This window comes from Mus pahari, chromosome 10 (assembly GCF_900095145.1).
Source record: "Mus pahari chromosome 10, PAHARI_EIJ_v1.1, whole genome shotgun sequence".
In the NCBI taxonomy this organism is placed as follows: Eukaryota; Metazoa; Chordata; class Mammalia; order Rodentia; family Muridae; genus Mus; species Mus pahari.
The window spans coordinates 24,078,143-24,087,095 of NC_034599.1; the positions used below are offsets into that span (position 1 = coordinate 24,078,143).

Genomic DNA, 8,953 nt, shown 5'->3' on the forward strand with positions numbered 1-8,953 from the left:
AAAAACAAAGGTAAATGACAGAAGCACTGGGTGACAAATGTTACTGCCGTCTTGCTTCCTCCATTTTACACAGTTGAACATTCCTGCCTATAGAATGGCACCACCCACAGTGGGCAAGTTTTCCATCCTACCTCAACTAATGCAATCAAACACTCTACCAGATGCTGATCTTCTAGGTGATTGTGGATTCTGGTTGACAATTACTGCTTACTACTACAATGCCTTTGTCACATTTCATTCTCAAGCTCTTTATCCTGTTCCATTTGTTGATGTGGACACTTTTTTAAAGGCATCACACTAATTTGATTTATTTTTCATATAGCTGGAGATCAGGGTGTATGATACTTTACAATTTGCTCTTTTATTTCATAGTTGACATGAATGTTTGCATTTTGTGTTATTCATATAGTCTTATTTCTAGAACACAACATTGGAATATTTAAAAGTCTAAGTATTATTTTTTTCTAATCCATAGAAATCTATTTGTATCTTCCTGAGCATCTTTCCTTAACATTGTGTGACTTAAAATATACGGGTCTTTTACCTCCTGGTTAACTTTACTCCTAAGCACTTCATTCTTCTTGGCTCTCATAAATGGAACTAATCTCTTGATTCCGGGTTTGCATAGCCAATTGCTACTTATTTTATGTGTTGAGGCTGTATTCTGCAATTTCTACATATTCCCTGTCCTGATTTCAGAGGAAAGACTTTCAATTTTTGACCCTTAAAAATAATGCTATCCTTGGATTTATTATCTGTGGTCTCAGTTGTGATATGATGCTCACATCCCTTCTGATACCTAATTAGTTGTGACTTTTTTTTCATGAAATGATATCAAATTTTTGTCAACTATTTTTCTCATGTAATGGGACAGTCATTTCAGGGCCATGCACAATAGCCACAGAATGGATAAACCCATGTACATGAACAGGTGAGACAATAAAGAAATTGTGGGGTATATACACAATGAAACAATAGTCAGACTTAAAAATGAGTGAAATTCTGTTATTTTTGACAGAAGAAACTGCAGACCAATATGCTAAGCCACATAAGCCAGGCAGAGAAGAACAAATACCACATGCTTTCACTTATGTGTGTTCTCCTAAAGGATTGAAATCATAGAAGCAGAGACAGTACGATGTTTAAAGACATTGAAAAGAGGAGGAGTGAGGAGATAGTTGTGAAAAGAGGGGAGGAATATGTTAATGTTTTCCTTAATTTTGAGTTCTATTACACAGCATGATGAATACAGTTAATAACAGAGTATTGTACATTTCAAAATTCCTAAGAGTAAATTTCAAACAATCTCATAACAAAAAAAATGTTAAGTATATAAAGTGATGGATATGCTAACTAGCTTGATTTAATTATTCCACATTGTATTCATAAATCATAACATCATTTTGTACCCTATAAATTCATACAATTACAAATTGTCAATTTACAACAATTTTTTTTTTTAAGCAAGCAAGAGGTGCAGGGAGGTGGAAAAGATGCTTCTCCATTAGGAAGAGGTGGGGCTGATGAGACTGTCAGTCAGGCTGCAGCTGAGCTGAGCATAGTCTGTCACTGAGGCTGGGAGCTAGTACAGCCTGGCTGTCAGCCTGAGTTAGGGGTTCCAGTCTAGGAGATGGTGGGCTGGAGGCAGGAATCTGGAAGGCAAAGGACCCTGGGCCCAATTCAGGGAGATATCTTCCAGTTTCTCCTTGGCCTAAATTTACAGCCAAGCTTTCAATGCCTGTATCGCTTCTCCAGATTCTGCATTTGAACAACTTTTGGAAATCTGGGGTGCTAACAAACTTGACTCCCACCCTCCCATGTGTAATTATTGTAGTAGGTTTTCAGCAGACAGGGAGGCAGACTTCATTCTCCATGAGCCTCTGTGTGTACAGCTGAACCTTCTAGCTATTAGGCTCACACCTTAGTAACAGCCAGTCTCTTGGAAAAGAAGAAGTTCAGATTTATTGAGTCATGAGACTAGGTCACATGACTAAATCAAGGCCTGAAGATTTGACTGACCACAATATAAACACATCATTTTATCACTCATGGAAACAGTTCTTTATGAGTGCCAGGGAAATGGGTGATCACATAGACTCAGAAGCCAGCTAGCCACAGGATCATGAGCAGGACATTTCCCTTCTTCAAGGGAAGAGAATGGAATAACAGAAGAAAAAAAATGAGCTTGATGATTTTTAAGGTTATCTATGGTACTAAAAAAGAATAAATTAAATGGTATGTATGTGAGTGCATGTGTGCTTGTGTGTTTGTGTGTGTCTGTGTGTGTGTGCATGCATGCTTTTGATGGGTTGCAGTTTATTTGCTTTTCAACCTTGTTTTCCCTTTGTGCACAGGTCCCTTTTAATAAATGTTATATGAGAGTCACAAACACTATGTTTGACAGGCTGTGCCTCAGTCCTGATGTGGCTGCTTGTCTCAGGCTGATGTTTCAATAAGAATGACTTCATCTTCCCGTGGCATGTCTGAGAAGAATGCTATTTCTATCCCACAGGATCATCAGGAGAATCTGAGGCAGCTCATGGGAAAAACACACAAGAGATTCAACAGCCCTAGGTAAACCAGAGTCATTATCATCAGCAGATAGAGTCGGCTGCTGGACCCTGGGGATGTGTCCTAGGAAGAGAGTTTTGCTCTTGGGCACTGCTGTGAAAACATATTATATAGAAATTCTCTGAATAGCAGAAATAAAGACAGAGCCATGTGACATAGAATAAATATTTTCTTCAAACTGTTAGTGTCCTGCAAGATGTCTTTGTGGACAGTATTCTGAGAGGAAAGACTTTGTTAAGAGAGAGAGAGGGAGAGAGAGAGAAAGAGAGAGAGAACTCTGGATGTGGTAGATGACGTGCTGGACTTTTTAGAATTCCACATACATTATATATGACATAGATAATGAAATGACATGGAGAACAATTGCTTTCCTAAACATATTGGCAAACTTGAATCTTTCTATCTACAGAAGTATCTTTTCTCCTCCTCAAAATTTTCAGTGCTTCTCTGAACACAGCCTCAGAAATGACAGCGCATATAGTACACACTTATCCTGTTTAGCCATTCTCTTATCAGGACTGAAAGCACACGTGTATGCAGACATGTAAGGACTTATATCCCACAAATGGGATACTCTGAGGAGCATCCCAAATTGACGATAGCTTTGTTACTTAAGCAAACACTCTGGTTCTAGCAGTCCCAGAAAACTAGGCTTGACTCCCAGTAGCAAATGCTCATTAAAGAAATGAGGAAATTTAATTAATGTGGATCACAGCAGAATGACCTGATGACCCCAAGTCTACCTTCAAGATTTTGAGGTGAGTGTTATGTTTAAGCAGAGCAAGAAGAGTGGCAGGGTGTAACAGGTATGTGTCATTAAGCAAGTTTGACCAATGTGTGGTTCTGTCCATCACTGTCCAGGTCCGGTCCTACACAGTGGTTTTTACCCAGAAGTTTTTATCTCTTTCATCCCTGGAAAGGAATGACTTACCTCTCAAGAGATGACTGCTTATGGTGCAGCCTAGTCATCTAGATAATTATCTGTCATCTGAAGTGTGGTTTATCCTGTGAGGCTCATTGCTGCTTGGTAATAGTATACCTTGCTCAAAAATGTCTATTGATCCACCCTGTTGCTCTTACAATGAACATAACTTGGTGGAAATCTCTTAATTTCTTTTTTGAAAAAGAAATTTCATACAAAATCACCTCAGCCTCATATCCTTCTGAGCATCACCTCTCATTTATTACCACCCACGGTCACATGCTCCTTCCACACTTCTTCCTAATAGGAAACTGTTGTTCTGTGCTTGAGCTTCCTTGTCTTCCTCCTCACCTACCACAATCTCACTCCCTTTCTATCTTTTCCCTTTTCTAGAACCCTCTACTGCCCGGAGAGTAGATGAATGGCAGCCTCGGCTGTCAAGGTAGACTAACTAGGTTCTTGCATTCAACCTTGATTTTGGCTGCTTCCTTTGCCTGTAGGCAAACTCATCAAGTCCAATATGTGTTGCATGATGTCTGTTGTCTGTCAGAAATAGCTAAGAAGGGAAGAACAAGTGGAGCTCATAGGAAAATGAGTTTAAGGGCTGATTTTCAGATAGATTTACAGTAGCTGTTCTTCCGGGAAATAAACGTTAAAATAAAGATCAGAAAAAAGAAGTCGTTCTACGTTGAACTGATTCTAGTAGGCAGCCCAGAGTCAGGGGGAAGAAGAGGAGCAGGGTGGCTGAACATTTCCAGATGCGGAGTTCAGACTCCAAAGAAGAATCTGCTTTATAGGCATTCTATCTAGAAGACATCAGCCTCCTGATTCCCAGTGGTCACCCCCTCACTGATCAAAGACAGGTCACACCAAACCACAAAACGTGAGTTCTTCAGAATGCATGCCTCCAGCCTGAAATTTGCTCTCACAGGTGGGGCCAGCTGTACTAGAAAGTCATGGCCACCCGGACTGAATGAACCCTTAATCTTTGATCTCCTTGGTACTGAAGAACAGCGAAGCCCAAGGAAATGTGGGCTGGCACTCCACTTGGACATTTCTGTGTATACTGTTGAATCAGTTAAACTCCAAGCATTGATGGTCATACTTGAATTTCGCAGTGACTTTGTGAGGTGGACAGTACAGACTTCTGGCCTCATTTTGCATCCAAGGAAACTGAGACGCAGAACGATAAAATCTGTTTGGGATGCCAGCAATGCCTTGATCTTTGCCTCAAGTAGAGTCATTAGCATATAGGATATTCTAGCCTGTGGCTGGAAAGGTGAAGTGGGCTGTGGTTTAGGAGTGCATCTCTTGTCAGTTCCTGAAAAGACAGATGGGCACTCAGGAAACCTCCCTTTGTCAGCAAATGAACTAGCCAATTTACATTCCCCTTAAAAATCACCAGAGAGGAGATTCCATCCTAGTGCAGAAAATGCTAGAAGCTGCATAAGGAAATACACACAGCAGCTTGCCCCAGACTTAGGGGCACTCAGAGCCAGACACTTTCCATCTTGTTTAGCAAGCCCACAGGCTAAGAGAACAAGAATCAAAGCTCAAGTCCACACTGAAGAGGGAAGTCTAATAGGAAAAACCTCTTATAATAAGTGAAGAGCCCAGGATGCGGTAGCCCCAGATGAGAGAAAGCTCCGAGATGAACATCCCTTTCAAAAAATTGTCCTATGGTTTGGATGACCTGGGCTGTAAAGGAAAGGAGAAAAGGCATAATTTAGTTTGAAGTGGTTCTCAATAGCATCCTTTCCAGTCAACCTACAGAAACAAATACAATGGGATCCAAGGAAGGCGACTGCTTTCATCAGAGGCATAGAACTTATTTTATTTTTTTTTTAATACAATGATCTTCACAATGCAAAATAAAAATTAACTTAAATAAAGAACAGTCACAGGAAAATTATGATAACCAAAACCAAGAAAAGAAAGTCAGGCTTGAGATCTAAAGAAGGTGTTGGACAGAACAGACATCAACTCTCACTACTTTAAAGAAATCAGTGAAAGACTTGAAAATCTTCATGTAAAAACATGCAAAGTTTAGTATATCGGCAGGAACACTGAAAACAGAATGCCTAGAAATAAATACATGCATGCCGTTGTTTTTTTCAATGTATTGTTATTGTATGTGAGTGTGTGGACATTCACAGCCCATGGCTCACAGGCAGAGGTCATGTGACAGCAATGTAGAATTGGTTTTCTCCATCTACCTTTATACGTGAGTTCCAGAGTACCTACTAGGTTATTAGGTTGCATCCAGGAGCTTGTCCCAGACCTGGGAGCACTCTAAGCCCTGTCTCTAAGTCCCAGTAAATATCAAATCATAGTAAATATGTACAATATATTTCAATAAAATATTAGTCAGACATAATTTATATAAATATGCATCACATTGATGTAAATTAATATACAATTAAAACATAGGTCAATGGATAAGCTTCAGGGATGGTGACAAAGCTCTAGATGGGTCAGTTAGCAGAAAGATGAACAAGATAATCATCGAGCAGAATATAGCAATGCAGAGATGGAGGGTGCAGATTCATATGGGTGAGAGGACTGGGAATTGTTCCTCTGTTCTACACTTAGGAAACAGGCTCCAAGGAGAACAGATAGGGATGAAGGATCATGAGATCATATCCCAAGTGATCAAGGATCAGAGGTTACAGAACCTATAAAAATACCTCAACGTACAGATTCAAGAACAGCCACAAATGTGAAACAAAATTAAAAACAGCAAAAGTGTGTATATCTAGGCATAGCAGAGTACACCTTCAAAAATCTAAAACCCAGAGGAAAACAATCTGAAAAGTGACAAGGGGGAAAGAGCTGTCCATGTGCAGATAACTTTAATGAAATCCAGCTTCAAATTGACAAGGGTATTTCAGAATTGGGGTACATATCACATTTTCATTCTCTGACAGGGAGAAAACACACTACCAGCCAGTGTCCAGCAGAGGAATTCCCACAGTAAGAATCTTGGAAGAAGAAAACCAATATTAGATGGAAAGTCTAAGTAAGGCTCAGGGTGAGCTGAGGTCTTAGAAATGTGATAAATACATACAGAAGGATGCCTTAATGTGTTCTTGTCTTGGAATTGAGACAAACTAGAGTAAAGACTCTGGACATGGCACTGCCTGGCTCTGTCTGCAACCTCCACTTTTATCATTTTGTGGCTACATGACATTTCCAGGAGGGGATCCTGCATTTAGCTCTGCAGCTTCTCTCTTATGTCACAAGTCTGCTTTCAGGGACCACTTCAAATGCTCACAAGAAGAAAGAGTTCCAAATGAGACTACAAGGAAGGCTTGACAAGAGAAGGCTTGACAAGAGAAACGAGCTCCCCAAAACATGTTGCCTGTTGCCACTGCTTTTGAACAGCACAACCAAGGAACAACCTGTTGCCCTGGGAGGAATCAAATAAAAGTCTAGAACACTGCTTTTATGTGAATGGCCACCCCAGCAGAAACTGCTCCCAGGAGCCCCTTCTTCAGCTGACAGAATACTACACATTCACATAACACACACACACACACACACACACACAGAGAGAGAGAGAGAGAGAGAGAGAGAGAGAGAGAGAGAGAGAGAGATGCATGCATGCACACACATACATTCCTCACACTTTTATTAACAAACACAATCATAGTCCTACTTGAAATACCCAACATATTCTCATATGCAACACCCATTTCTTCACACACACACACACACACACACACACACACACACATGCATGCATACTTACTCTTATACATTCACATACTTCACAGATGACACTCTTATCCACCTAGCTCTCACACTATTCTGCAGTGAACACACATAGCTTTCTAGTCTTGAGCCCAGGGTGGCCCCCAAAGTTTGAGTGGGTGTGTTCCTCCATGAAGCCCATTGGGAACATAGAACTGATCCAATGGGCCTTTCGAGAAAGTGGGGAAAGTATCTAAATATATACAGTGGGTTCTGAGAGCTGCAGGCACACACATGGAGCTGTGTTGATGGACAGAGGGGGTGCAGAAACTTCCAATAGAGAGGTCAAAAGATACAGCCCCAGACAGCCGCTCAACCTATGCAGAAGGTTATGAAGGCCAGGGCACGGTTGTGAAGGTATGAGAAATATTTCCTTTCTGATCCCTAAAATAGATGGTATTCCCCCTGGGAAAGAACTTAACCATCACCTTTTCCTTTGCACAGTCATCTGCTGAAACAGAGATGCCCCTGTATGGTATGTGTGACTGATGGAGCTACCAAAGGAAAGCCTGCCTAGCAACAACTGTGCTCCATGCTGATGGCGGGCAGTGCTACTGCTTCCTGAGCATTCATACTGCACAGACTCAACTGTATTTAACTGAAATTGCTTGATTTGAACCTGAAACCGGGAGGAGTACTGAGGGCCACCTGCTGGCCATCAGAGAGCTGGGCTTTGAGTTCCTTTTGCACAAATGCCTTGGAAGGAAAAGCAGCTAAACTTGCGGATTTTCCTGGCAGTTGAGAAGGGAACAGGGATCCTTGGCTAGAACAGTAGCTGACTGGCCTAACCTCCCAGCTGAAAGCAAGAAGCAGTGTCCCTACCCGGGAGGCCTCCTGCTGCTCACATGAAAGGCCATTTTAAATAACAGTCATGTATTAAAGCAAGGGAAAAGAAAGGAAAAAAAAACCTCAAGGGCTATAGCACTGCCACAGTTTTAAATTATAGTGTAGGAGGATAAAAATAAAAGAGAGAGAGGAAGACAGAGCAAGGGAAAAATTGCCATTGTTTTATGAAGCAGATGGGAAAGTTCAGGGGATCAGAAAAAGACTATTATTATCTCAACTCCACAGTGACAAGCCAGCAGAAGGATGCACCACCGTTTTCTCCCATCTCTCCCTGAGAATGGGATACTGGTGGAATTTATTTTGAATGCAGCTTCAGGGCAGGAGCTCTGAGCACCCAGGGTAGAATGGAAGATCCGGCTGCATGTGGATTTTTAAGAGAACCTCCTCTGCATTGCTCCCTTTCCTCCTGTGTTAAGATGCCCTGGGCTATGACCACTAGAATGCCACGTTGTGCCTTCTCTAGAGTCTGGGCTGACAGGGTAAGGAGCTTGGAGAATTCCAAGGTTTAAGCACTAGAAGGAACTGTTTTCCAGGGGTTAATGTTTCTTAATTCAAGGTTAAAGGAACACAGGTGGTAATGCTTAATGAGGTGGCCCGGTATCTGCTGAATTTTCACATCCAATAAATTGAAGAATCAAATATTAGAGAGAGAGAGGGAGGGAGGGTCAGTAAGATGACTCAGCAGGTAGAGGTGCTTTCAGCCAAGCCTGATGACCATCTGTTTGATCCCTGGGACACACACACAATGGGAAGAGAAAACAGAAAAAAGCACAGTAGAACATATATGCCTATACTTATACACACAGTAAATAAACAAGTATAAAAAAGTAAAAAAGAAAGAGAGAGAGAGAGAGAGAGAGA

General features: G+C 41.2%; 1 protein-coding gene across 3 annotated transcripts in view; it reads right to left on the reverse strand.

Moving 5' to 3' along the window:
* Positions 1-8,953, reverse strand: part of Ntm (neurotrimin) — a 974,869-nt gene that overhangs the window by 70,994 nt on the left and 894,922 nt on the right. The window lies entirely within an intron of this gene.